We start from the raw sequence: 13,840 nt of genomic DNA, 5'->3' as shown, positions 1-13,840 counted from the left end.
AGGAATTTGCCTCTTATGTTGGTGCAAGGCTAGGTATGACAGCAGTTATTTCTCACAACAAGACTCTGGAACATTCCATTGTTTTGCCTGTGCCAACATCCATTCTATCAAATACTTTGGGACAGTGACATTTGAAGTTGTCTTGAGATATGACTTTGTACTGAAATTCTTATTTTTGAAAATCTGTTTGAAATAACTAAATAGACTCCAAAACTAAAGAAATATTTCACAAAAGTTTAGTAAAAGAGAAGATATCTCCTTCCCCCAGGGAACTCATCCTTGGAGGGAAAAACGTTGTGCAGGGGTGGGAAGCACGTTTATTTAAGGTGTCAAATTTTAGTTTATGGTTAAAAAAAGTCGAAGATGATAAGATGATTTGAGCAACGTAGACAGTGGTAATTGCTTAGGCAATTAGAACACTTGGTTGTATTATAAATTGTTTAATAGTTATAATTTTGTTATTGTTGCTTTATATGAAAATCATTTATTCAAAAGCATATTAAGTATTTATTTATGTGCTTGCTAGGCATTGTGTTAGGCCCTGGGGATTCAGTCCATAGTGAGCAAGGCAGACATGATCGTTGTCTCAGTTCAGTTCAGTCGCTCAGTCGTGTCTGACTCCTTGCAATCCCATGAACCACAACATGCGAGGCCTACCTCTCCATCACCAACTCGCAGAGTTCACCCAAACGCATGTCCATTGAGTCGGTGATGCCATCCAGCCATCTCATCCTCTGTCGTCCCCTTCTCCTCCTGCCCTCAATCTTTCCCAGCATCAGGGTCTTTTCAAATGAGTCAGGTCTTTGCATGAGGTGGCCAAAGTACTGGAGTTTCAGCTTCAACATCAGTCCTTCCAATGAACACCCAGGACTGATTTCCTTCAGAATGGACTGGTTGGATCTCCTTGCAGTCCAAGGGACTCTCAAGAGTCTTCTCCAACACCACAGTTCAAAAGCATCAATTCTTCGGCGCTCAGCTTTCTTCACAGTCCAACTCTCACATCCATACATGACCACAGGAACAACCATAGCCTTGACTAGATGGACCTTTGTTGGCAAAGTAATGTCTCTGCTTTTCAATATGCTGTCTAGGTTGGTCATAACTTTTCTTCCAAGGAGTAAGCGTCTTTTAATTTCATGGCTGCTGTCACCATCTGCAGTGATTTTGGAGCCCAGAAAAATAAAGTCAGCCACTGTTTCCCCATCTATTTGTCATGAAGTGATGGGACCAGATGCCATGATCTTAGTTTTCTGAATGTTAAGCTTTAAGCTAACTTTTTCACTCTCCTCTTTCACTTTCATCGAGAGGCTTTTTAGTTCCTCTTCACTTTCTGCCATAAGGGTGGTGTCATCTGCATATCTGAGGTTATTGATATTTCTCCTGGCAATCTTGATTCCAGATTGTGCTTCCGCCAGCCCAGCGTTTCTCGTGATGTACTCTGCATAGAAGTTAAATTAGCAGGGTGACAATATACAGCCTTGACATACTCCTTTTCCTATTTGGAACTAGTCTGTTGTTCCATTGTCTACATGGAATTTAAATTTTAGCGGAGAAAATTACCATTAAACAAACAAATAATTACAACAGTGATAAATAGTTCTATTAAAAATGTACATGATTTTCTCTTCTTTCATTTCCTTCTTTTCCCTTAAAAAAATATAATATATATATTATATATATATTGCCTGTCTGCCTTTCTTCCCTTCTTTCTTCCTTAAAAAGCCATTCAGTTCAGTTCAGTTCAGTTCAGTCGCTCAGTCGTGTCTGACTCTTTGCAATCCCATGAATCGGAGCACACCAGGCCTCCCTGTCCATCACCAACTCCCAGAGTTCACTCAAACTCATGTCCATCGAGTGGGTGATGCTATCCAGCCATCTCATCCTCTGTCATCCCATTAGATAGGCCCAAACAAGGCAGTCAGTCAGAGTGGAGAAGGCAGCCTGAGCTGGGGTAGACAGGGACAGCACACAGCTGAATTAAAAAGCATTTACACAGGAAGATCAAGCAGATAAGTAAATGGGCTGAGGGTAAGTGAGGGATCATGCTCATGCTCAAGAATTTGCAACTGTTTATGACCCCAGAGACTGTAGTCTGCCAGGCTCCTCTGTCCATAGGATTTCCCAGGCAAGAATACTGGGGCAAGCTGCCATCTCCCTCTCCAGGGGATCTTCCTGAGCCAAGGATAGAATCCATGTCTTCTTCATCAGCGGGTGGGTTCTTTACCACTGAGCCACCTGGGAAGCCAAAGTGAGGGTTACTCAGAGGGTGATTCCAAATCAGTTTTCTCACAAAGATGGCAGCAATATAGAAAGAAGAAAACCTAAAATGAACCTGTGGTGGTAAAGTAGAGTTGCAGGTGTCTCTACAAACTCTTGGTTTTCAACACATACAGAGAAAGGAATAGAGAGGGGTGGGGGTGTGTGTGACTGTGTGTGACTCTGTGTGCATGTACACGTTTCCTAGTTCTGTCAATTGAAAGGAATTGGGAGCAGTGATTCCCTAGTAGCAATGAGCACATGTAGTGCCCAGATCTTGGTTTCCAAACACTTTTCTCCACTAAAAGGAACCAGGGCTCCTTGGAGAATGGCTGACTCCAGGAGTGAGCAAAGAAGTGAAAAGATGAGCCTAAACTATCTTCTGACACAAAGGAAGAAAGTGCTCAAAGAATGACAAGAAATATTAAAAGGGCATGAAAGGGGGCTTGAAGGAGCTTCCACTGGCCAAGTCTGAGATAATTCAACACCAAAAAAATGCCAATAGTAATGGATCATAATCTTTTGAACAAAATAAGGAACCTATGAGTCCACATTGATATAAATGAATGAATGAAAAGGATAAATAAATGGAGAGAGGAGAAAGCTCCCCTCATAGTAGAAAGCCAATTACTAAATGTAAAATGAATGATAGTAGTAGAAAACCGTCATCTGGCAATCATTAATCAGGCAAGAAACATCAAAGGATGCTAAAACTAGTTGGTGGAAGTAGGTTAAGTAACAGAAGTTTTCATGGTCTCAAAGTATCTTTCCAAGAAAAAGATTAGTAACCGTGGAAGGCAGTATAATAGTCCCTGAAAGATGCTCAGATACTATCCTGGAAGCTGTGGATACGTTTCCTTACCTGGTGAAAGGGACTTTGCAGGTGTGATGAAGGTGATGATCTTAATCTGGGGAGTTCATCCAGGTGGGCCCAGTGGAATCACAAGGGTCCTTATAAATGAAAGAGAGAGGCAGGGGAGTCAGAGAGGGGGGTGTGATGACAGAGCAGAGGTCCGAGTTAGAGGAAGGCTTGAAGATGCTAAGCTGCTAGCTTTGAGGACGGGAAGAAGGACCACAAGCCAAGGCATGCAGGTGGCCTACAAAATCTGGAAAAAGCAAGGAAACAGAGCCTCCCTTAAAGCCTCCAGAATTAACACAGCCCTGTGACACTGATTTTAACTCAGTGAGACCGGTCAGCCTTCTGACTTCTAAAACTATAACATAATACATGTGTATTGTTTTAAATCATGAAGTTTGTGGTAATTTGTTACAGAAGCAATAGAAAACTGACATAGTCACAAAGGGAAATAAAGAAACGTCATAACAGAGGAATCAGACAGATACTATCTGAATGAAAGTGATTAAAATTTACACTGTCATAAACAAATAGTGTACCATCTGTGTTCCGTCAGATATGAGACAATGAAAAAACAGCATGTGCTCTGTTTTGGCTCAAAATGCATAAGCTGGGTTTTATCATGAGACAGCATCAGACAACCCAAACTGAGGGACGTTCTACAAAATGAATGTAGATTTCACTTTTTAAAAATGCTGTATGGTCAAGCCGGTCCAGATGGCTGTTCTCTTGCTCTCTGTACTTTCCCTGCTCGACTAGTCCCTGTTTCACCTACACTCTGCTCACACGAACGTGCTTGCCCCTTGCCCCTGCGGCCAGAACAGCTCCACCTGCTTGTTTACTAAAGGGAAAGCGCTGCCCCTTGTGATGGTTGTTAACTTGAGGGGCTATGAAGCAGGTGCCCCAGCTGCTGGCCTCCCTGGAAACTTATGGGTCGACTTGATGTCAGTTCCCCCTATAAATAGTAGCCTCCTTTTCTCCCAGGTAGCACAGCTGTCACGTCCTGACTGTTTTCTGCCACACACGATGCGGTTTCACCCCAGGACTTTGCTTCAGGCATGTTAGGACCCCCATCTATTAAACCACAGATGTCTCTGTCACTGTCTTTGGGCTCTATCTTTGGTCTTGAAGCTGGGCAGCTACAAGACTTGCAGGCCTGCGGGTGCAACCTGGCCATTGGTGAGCCAGTCAAGAGGCCAAGGAAACTCCTGTGGGGGCTGAGAAGTCAGGAAATAAGGACAAGAAACAGAAAGTTGTGCAGGTCACCCTGAGGTGATTGGCCACTAGCCTGTGGGGCCTGTGGCGGTTGAACACCAGGAGAGATGTTTTCCTCTTCCGTTATATTGATGATACTCTATAAACCTTCGTCTCTTTCCAATTTAAACCATGCTCACGGCTCATCTGACGGCATGAGGGTGGCTGGTGAATACAGACAAAATGAAAGGACTTGGATTACCTACAAAATACAAGGATACCCACCACTCCTAAACAGTTACAGACTCAGGCTTTAGGGATGTTAACTCAGGGACAGGCTTGCAAATTGGACGTGGCCAGTTACTTGGTGGCTCAGACGGTAAAGAATCTGCCTGAAATGTAGGAAAGCAGTGGTTTGATCCCTGGCTCGGGAAGAAAATGGCAACCCACTTCAGCATTCTTGCCTGAAGAATCACATGAGCAGAGGAGCTTGTTGGGCTACAATCCATGGAGTCACAAAGAGTCGGGCACGATTGAGCACCTAAGCACACACACAGTTACCTGGAAGGGTTTGCTTGGGGCCTGTGGTAACTATGGTAACAGAGAAATAACAGAGTGCCCTTGGACTTCTGTCCTCAGCTCTGGAAGGTTGCAGTGTGATGGAACAGCCGCAGTTTGCACCCTACAGTGCCTTCCAACAGGCAGAAGATGTCACAACAGGAGTACCCGAGCCATCAGGCAACCAGAAGAACCAGTGTTCAGGCTCTAGTGTTAACAGCTGTGCATGACACACAGGGCACCCATCGGTACTGACAGTGACCAAGGATCCCAGTTTGCCAGCCATGAAGGCCATTCCCATTGGGAATGGGCTGATAAAAAGTCATATACTAGTGTTTCCACCTGCCTCACCACCCTGCTGCTCCCAGACTAATGGGAAGGATGAAGGGGCTACTTCAACAACAGCTGAGGCCCCCAACATATGGGCACACGCCAGGAGCAATTGTCCCAGTGCTTGCGCCATGTTAACCCAGAGGCAACCAGCCCACGCCATCAACTTCAACTGCTGCCCACCAAAGGACCACTGCCAACTGTGGGTCAGGGCAACAAGTCACTTTTACCCTGGCCACAGGGTCTACACAGAGGGGAACACACCACAGAAAGGCCCTGGGGCTGGCAGGTAAGTCCCCGTTGGTTTGGGTTTGCTTCTTCATGGGGAATAGGATTAGAAAGAGACTTAACATGTTTCACCTATATTCTACCTGGCCCGTCTGAGACTCCAAAGGTAACTAATCCGGGCCCCTACTGGAGACAGGCACCACTGTACTGTGGTCTGTTGTTAAGCCACCTCTCCTTGATTCGGCCCTGGCTGTGGGCACTGAGGGTGGACAGGCAGGACGGTGCTGCTGGCCAGGACAAAGCCCATGGGCAGGGGTGGTATGACCTAGAATGCTGTTACTGCTTGAAGTCTGGCTAATGGTTACAATCTTCCCTGTACTGTGCCTGTTAAATGTCTCCATTTCATCACTAGTCTGATCAGAGGCTTGACTAGGATTTGAGGATTCAGGGATAACAGTGGCATCACTGTGAAATGAGTTTGCGAGGTCAGTAAGACACCCTTGTTATCCTCCTCTGGGCTTCCATGAAAAAAATTGACCCAACAAGCACCTGGCTCCAAAGTTTGCCCATCTTTTTACTCTCTAGCTGTCTGTCTCTGTACTGCATTTGTGGTATCTGGGTTGCAGTGCACCTCTACATACCTGAGCCCAGGGATAGCATGGAAAAGGGGCAGACCAAGACGGCAAGGGGATGTAGGGGTGGAAAGCATGGTCAGGTCACTCGAGATGACTGTTCTCTTGCTCTCTGCTCATTTCCTGCTCTGCCAGTTCCTGCTTCACTCACATGACTATCTAGCCTCTTAATTACAGGGCTTAATCAGTAACTGGTTACATGCTTGCCCCCTGTGCTAGCTGCTGGTTTCCCCTCATAACAGATGAACCAACCTGACGTCAATTCACCTATAAATAGTAGTCCCCTTCTCCCCCAAGAAGCAGAGATTGCTGCCATGCCCTGCCTGCTGTCTGCTGACCATGGTGGGATGTTGCTCCAGCACCCTTCGCTTTGGACATGTAAGATCCCTTATCCAAAAAGCCACTGATGTCCCTGTCACTGTCTCTGGGCTCTTTCTTTGGTCTTGAGTCTGGGCAACTACAAGGATTGTAGGCCAGGGACTGCACCCCAACAGATGCCAAGGTTATAAAAGTCAAAAAGTGAGGAATGTTCCAGATTGAAAGATACCAAGAGAACACGACATGAGGAACAGCACCTGTCTTTGGATTAAGTCCATTGTTGCAGAGGAACCTCTGAGACAACTGGGAAAACTTGAACGGAGTCTCTGGGAGACCTGGGAGAAGGATATAGAAGACTTTTCTGAGTGTGGCTGTTTTACCAAACGTTCCTGTAAAGGATTGTTATGGTAATTCAAGTCTCATGGATGAAACAGTGTCAGGTTGGTGGGAGATGGAGATGGGTATAAAACATGTGGCTCTGGACAAGATGGCATACTTGTAGGATAGGAGGAGAGTTAGTGGAGGGGTTTCACCAGTACAGTGAAATGGAAACTCACTTCTACGTTCCTGAGTGGAAATCAACCACCAACAGTCTTTGCCTGAGCATCTTAGCTTTGAACCAAGGTCCACAGACTTGTCACGTTGGTCTGTCTGCTAAATTCACCTCTGGGGTAGCCCCTGAAGGTGTTTTGGGAAGCAGTTGTGAGAGACAGTTGGAGCCTCATTTGCTGCTGCTGCTGGGGCTAAGTCGCTTCAGTCATGTCTGACTCTGCGACCCCATGGACTGCAGCCCACCAGGCTCCCCCGTCCCTAGGATTCTCCAGGCAAGGACACTGGAGTGGGTTGCCATTTCCTTCTCCAATGCATGAAAGTGAAAAGTGAAAGGGAAGGCGCTCAGTCGTGTCCGACTCCCAGCGACCCCATGCACCGCACCCTCATTTGGAAACCTTGAAAACATGGGTGTGATGACTGGATTTGGCCAGCAGATGGCAGCATGCAATTTCGGGGAAAGAATGCAAGACAACCCCAGCTGGGAGGTCCAACTGCGGCTTCACTGTCAGCCAGCTGAGGGCAAAGGCCTGCCGGCTCAGTGAGTTGTTGGCCTTCTCTGAATTAAAGGGCTCCTGCCAGACAAAACCTCAGGCAAGCCAATCTCACTCTGGAAATAATGGGAGAAAGAGAAGGAAAATCAAAAGAAAGTCTTCATTGTGTTCTTAAAGAAAGAAGGCTTTATTTCATTCTAACAATGCAAAAAAGGAAAGAGAGAAGCCATAATTTAACAGACCCTGAATCAGACTCCTTGAGGGTCCCAAACCTTAAAAGGAAAGAGTTGTACTCACAAGTCATGGGGCCTAAAGTGACATCAAGTATTTAGATAATAATAAAAATGAAGCTTTGATTTTTATCTGTAAAACAGGGATGGAGAGTTGAGAATTGTATGAATATCTGTGGTGTTTAGAGCAGGGACTGGTACAAGTAAGTATTCAATAGAAATCAACTCAATTATGATTTTCTGAACACTTACTATGGGCCAGGGATTGGACTGTTTCATGCTATATCCTGATTTCTTATACTATACTTGTACTATATATTTTATCTCAATTGTTTAAATTTAAAGCTTAGGAAACTTGTCATTTAAACATTTACTGACTGCCTCCTAGGGCCACTGTGGATTCTGCAGAGATAAGGACAGACCTGTCCTTCAAGAACCAACTCTAGGGACTTCCATGGTGGTCCAGTGGTTAAGAATCCACCTTGCAACACAGGGGATCAGGGTTCAATCCCTGGTCAGAGAACTAAGATCCCACATGCCGAGGAGCAACTAAGCTGGAGTGCCACAACTACTGATCAGGAGTCCATGTGCTGCAACGAAAGATCCCACATGATGCAACTAAGATCCAGTGCAGCCACATAAATAAATATTTTAAAAACCCAGCAGATTGAAAAAGAAAAAGAACCAACTCTACAGGTGGGTGCATAGAGCTAGTTAGGAAAAGAGTGAAAATTTAAAACCAAGACTGATTCAAAAACCTGCTTCTACTACCTTCCATAATAAAGAGACCTAACTTTTACAGATGCCTATTGTAACAGACACTTTACCTGTTCAATTTTCATATTGACCCAAACGAGGTAGCAATTGTCATCACTGTTTTACAAATGCTGCTGCTGCTAAGTCGCTTCAGTCGTGTCCGACTCTGTGCGACCCCATGGACGGCAGCCCACCAGGCTCCGCCATCCCTGGGATTCTCCAGGCAAGAGCACTGGAATGGGTTGCCATTTCCTTCTCCAATGCATGAGGAAATATTAAATGAATTCCTCAGTGGCCATAGTGATAAGGAGCAGTCAAGCTTTATGTACTTGAAGCCCATCTTCTTTGCATGGCAATACACTCTAGATGATTCCAAGGATCAGAAGAGATCTATACCAGCATCACCTCATTCTGTCCAAATGTGAATTCCAACACTGACAGGTCATGAAATCAGAAAGGTATCTCGGGGGTAAGGATCCTCACGTCTTCAGATTCAGGTGTTTTTTGTTTGCTTGCTTGGCTTTTGTTTTTTCTTTTGCATGTTGGTGAAACAGCTTTGGGCTTCCCTGGTGTCTCAGACAGTGAAGAATCCACCTGTGATGCAGGAGATCTTAGCAGCACGATTCAGAATTGAAAGATCCAAAACTGACACTTTGCTCTTTCATGAGCTGCACCATTTTAAAGCAAGTCATTTAGACTTTCTGGTACTCAGTTTCCTCATGGAAGATAATATGTATGACATTGGAAAACTAAAGATTCAGTAAGATAGTTTATGTAAAACCGCTTTGTACAGCCTAAAAGGAAATTGAAGAATTACGTCAATCCTTGTCAAAAATTTTTCCTGTGAAATCTAGTTCAAGACTTGCTATTCAACATCCTTTGTCCTGGATTCAAACTATCTTCCTAGTCTTAACCCTTATGTTTTTAAGTAGACATAGGAATTCTAGTTTAAACTGGCTCAAGAGATAAAGGGAATTCATTGATGTCGTAATTAACTGGCTAATGGATTACTCACAGATTGTTTCAGCTTCAGGAGTAAATTGATCAGAAATGAGGTTTTATCTTTCTACCTTTGGGATGCCTTTCAGCTGTGCTGGCTCCATTCTTAGTCAAGCTCTGCCCTCACGGTCACGAGCTGGTTGCAGCAGCTCCTGTCTCTACATCCTCTTAATTTCAAATCCAGTGGAAAGAGACTTTACAGTTAAATTCTGGATAAAACTCTGTCACTTTCAACACAGGTCTTGCCTCTGATTCTCACTGGTCCAAATTGAGTTACATGCCCATCATTGAATCAGTCACTCTGGGGCTAGATTATGCTGACTAACTGAACCCAGTTGGGACCCGCATTAGAAGCTGAAGGTTGTCAATCTCTTACTACTAATGAGATGGAGAAGGAAATGGCAACCCACTTCAGTATTCTTGCCTGGAGAATCCCATGGACAGAGGAGCCTGGTGGGCTACAGTCCCCAGGGTTGCAAAGAGTGGGACACGACTGAGCGACTTCACTTCACTAATGAGATAACTACAGGGAGGGGTTATTCTCAAAATACAATATGTCATATTATTTCCAGTAGAAAAAGGATGAATAATTGTGGCTGAGTGGCAAAAACAGAATTCTCACATGTCTGCAGTAGTCGGATTGAACTATTATATGGTGTCTGAAGCACATCCTGTAATTTCTGGCCGACGGGCCTATGGTCATGTTGTTCTCTTCATCTAGAACATTCCTCCAAGCTCTATCAACCAATTTCTCCTTGGTTTTCACAATTCTTAGTTTCTTTTTTTAATTTTTTCTATTGATTTTTTTCTTTTTTAGTCTCTGCTTCATTTATTTCTGCTCTGATTTTTATGATTTAGTTCCTTCTACTAACTTTGGGTTTTGCTTGTTCTTTCTCTGGTTCCTTTAGGTATAAAGTTAGGTTGATGAGATTTTTCTTATTTCCTGAGGCAAGCTTGCATTGCTATAAGCTTTGCTCTTAGAACTGCTTTTGCTGTATCCTGAGAGGGTGTGGGGATGCCAGGCCACTGTTGGGAGGGGCCGGGTCCCTGGTGCTAATAGATTAAAGAGAGTATTCCTCCCTGGCGCTAATAGATTAAAGAGAGTATTCCAAAATGGCTGTTTCAAGTACCAGTGTTACTGTGATTAAATATGCTCCCCAAAAGGGCTGCCACCAGCATCTCCATCCCCAGGGGGTGTCCCAGTTGCCTCCTGTCTCCCTAGGAGGCTCCCTGAGATTAGCAAGTAGATCTGAATAAACCTCCTTTCAAACTATTGCCTCTGCTCTGAGACTTACAGCATGTGAGCTTTTGAATGAATCCTTTAAGAGTGAAATCTCTGTTTCTTTTAGCTTTCTAGATCTTCTGACTGTAAATCCCATTGGCTGTCGAAGCCAGGCATTCTCATTTGTTCCCTTTGGGGCCCCTGGGCCAGGGAGGCTGATGTGGAGCTCAATTTCTTTGCTCCTTGGAGAGGACCTCTGTGATTGTGATATTCTCCCCATATGTGGGTCACTGACTCGGGGGTATGAGTCTTGACCATGCCACATCTCTGCCCCTCCTACATGTTTCATTGTTGTTTTCTTTATATCTTTGGTCTTGGAAAATCTTTTATGCTAGTACTTTAGATGGTTTTCAAAGCATTTGTAGTCTTGGTGTGTCCATGGGAGGAAATGAGTTCTGCTTCTTCCTACTTTGCCATCCTGACCGCCTTTCCCAGTGAGGAATACTTAAAGAAGGAAATACTTACAACAGTTTCTACATAACCAGACATACTATCATTATAACAAGACTCCAAGGAATGGCAAGGTGCCCCAGGGCTAGTGACAGCAAGGAACCGTTACTGCTCTTAGATAGGATTGGGGCAGAGAATGAAACAGTTTCCCAAACCCATACAGCGCTGATGGAGGGAGTTACCCAGCAAGAGCTGTAATCTTTGAACCTAGCTACGGAAAAGACTTTGATGCTGAGAGGGATTGGGGGCAGGAGGAGAAGGGGATGACAGAGGATGAGATGGCTGGATGGCATCACCGACTCGATGGACGTGAATCTGAGTGAACTCCGGGAGTTGGTGATGGACAGGGAGGCCTGGCGTGCTGCAATTCATGGGGTCGCAAAGAGTCGGACATGACTGAGCAAATGAACTGAACTGAACTGAACTGAGCCAGGCGAATCTGTACCCCGACCTCTCTCTCCTTTCATCCCTTTTCCACTACTTTCCTACTGGCTGAACCCAACAGGAAGTCAAAGCACAGAAAACCTGTTGATGTAGTCCATCCACACAGGTCAGCCTCCCGGGACACAAGCAGGTAGAGAGAGGTACAAGAACAGGCAGAAAGTATTGACATATCTTAAAGGTCTTTTAGTCCCATGATTAATTTTTTTTTTTTTTTTGCAACAGGAATGTTTATTCTTTACAAATTAGACTTAAGAAGAAGCCAAATGAAAAGTGATGGAGATTATGAGATTGGGGAAGTGTGGAGAGACAGCTGGTCAAATGTCCCTCACTCTCTATGGCAAACTCTAGGGCACTGCCACAAAAGCCCCCCTGCCAGTAGAACATAGTTTGAAAGTCACTGATAGTATAAGCTGTTCATTTTTACAGATGAGGAAACTGAAATTCCAAAAGCTAAGTAACTTGCTAAAAGTCATCCGGCGAGTTAATGGCAGAGCTGAGTTCACTAGAACTTGGGCCCTTTGGTCGCAAGCTCAGTGCTCAAGCACTATTCCGGCACAGGGTGGGTGAGTAGGGAATTCCCAGAAAAGCAACACTATAGGGGTGGGGAGGCAGGCAGCATAATTCAAGCTCACAGTTAGACAGCTCTAGGTTCCAATCCTGACTGTGAAACTTTGAAGCCAACTTATTATTAAATCTCTTATCCTTTATTTTCCTCATTGGTAAACTGGAAATAAAAATGCCTAGTGTTTATAGCTGTTGAGAGGATAAACAAGATAATATTTAATCCTCAGTATAGTATCTGGCACTGAAACCTCATCAATAACAGCTGGTTGCTATTCATAGTAACTCCGTTTAAGGGTTTCTAAAATCATGTAGATAGCTCATTGACATACTCTAAGAAATGTCCAGGCTCAGAATGTGACCAACCAGGGAAAAGGCTCATAATGGACATTTGTAGATTTTCACCTTCCTTGGGAAGAATGCTTGGGGTGACTGATCCAACTCCAGCACCAGGATGGTGTGACTCAAGCCTACGCCAATCAGCGAAAAGTCCATCCTCGAAACCATACGGCATCAATCCAAGGATGGGTACCTTACCCAACTTGTCAGTTTAGGGTAAACCCTAGGATTTTGGCAAGAGTTACTGGGAAAGAAGTGCTCTTCTCAACTAGGACTGTTAGCAGAAAGGAATGATATCAGCATGGGGACACTGGACACATACGAAGCCATCTCAGAGTAGGGTCAAAGGGAAGACCTTAGAGAATCCTGGGGACATCGCCTGGGCTCCTAGGTAGATCAGGGGCTAGCAAACTTTTTCTAGAAAGAGCCATGTAATACTTTAGGTTTTTCTGGCTGTAAGGTCTCTCTTGTGAGTGCTCAGTACGCTGTTGTAGCTTGAAAGAACCATGAACAATATGCAAAAGAACAATCACGGCTGTACCAGTAAAACTTTATTTACAAAAACAGGCAATGAGTTACAGTTTGCCAGCTCCTACCCAAACCATACCTAAAGCCAGACAACCTTAGGACTTCTCAGTTAGGTTTGCCATTAAATTCCCTTTTTGGCTTAGTTTGAGTAGATTTCTCTCACTATAGTGGGAAAAGTCCTCATACAAATTTCCATTTGATAAAATATGATCTTTATCTAGTAGGTCACAGATGCCCTAATGGTAGAGAAACTGGTCATTTCTGTCAAGAAATAGAAGCGTTTAGGAGAAAAAAAAAATCCCTTTGTAAGTCCATTCTGCAGGGTCATGTGCTATTGCCACAGAAGTTGGATTTTAACTGGTGTTTATCTCCTCCTTGTCACAAAGGAGAAACAAGTACTCGTATGAATCTTTACCTTAGAGCATGTGGTCCACAAGAGACCAAAATACTCACTTGTCTGCAGAACAAAATGATCCCAGAGGCTGACACACACAAATACTCAAGAACCCTGTAGAAGAGCTCTTATTCAGTTCATGTAAAAATGAGAGCTAGGGTTTGTTTTGTGGAGGGGAAGAACTGGATCTTTAGAAAAGTCAGGCCCAGATGTTCCTGTTGAGGGAATTTATCACCCTTTGGAAATGACCTTAAGGAAGATCTCGTGTTTCTTGGGTCAGAGCAGCTTGTTCTATCTTTTCTGACTTCTTACTGTTACTCAGACTTTCCTGGAGGTAAGCTGACTTATTTGAAAGCTGAACCCTGCAGTCCTGATCTCAAAAGATTAAGTGGAGCTCCTTCTGGCAAGTTGCAGATATTATAAGTAAGTGTCCACTTGAGGG

The sequence above is a fragment of the Budorcas taxicolor genome, chromosome 3 (assembly GCF_023091745.1).
Source record: "Budorcas taxicolor isolate Tak-1 chromosome 3, Takin1.1, whole genome shotgun sequence".
NCBI classification, from domain to species: domain Eukaryota; kingdom Metazoa; phylum Chordata; class Mammalia; order Artiodactyla; family Bovidae; genus Budorcas; species Budorcas taxicolor.
This window is presented reverse-complemented; position numbering follows the sequence as displayed.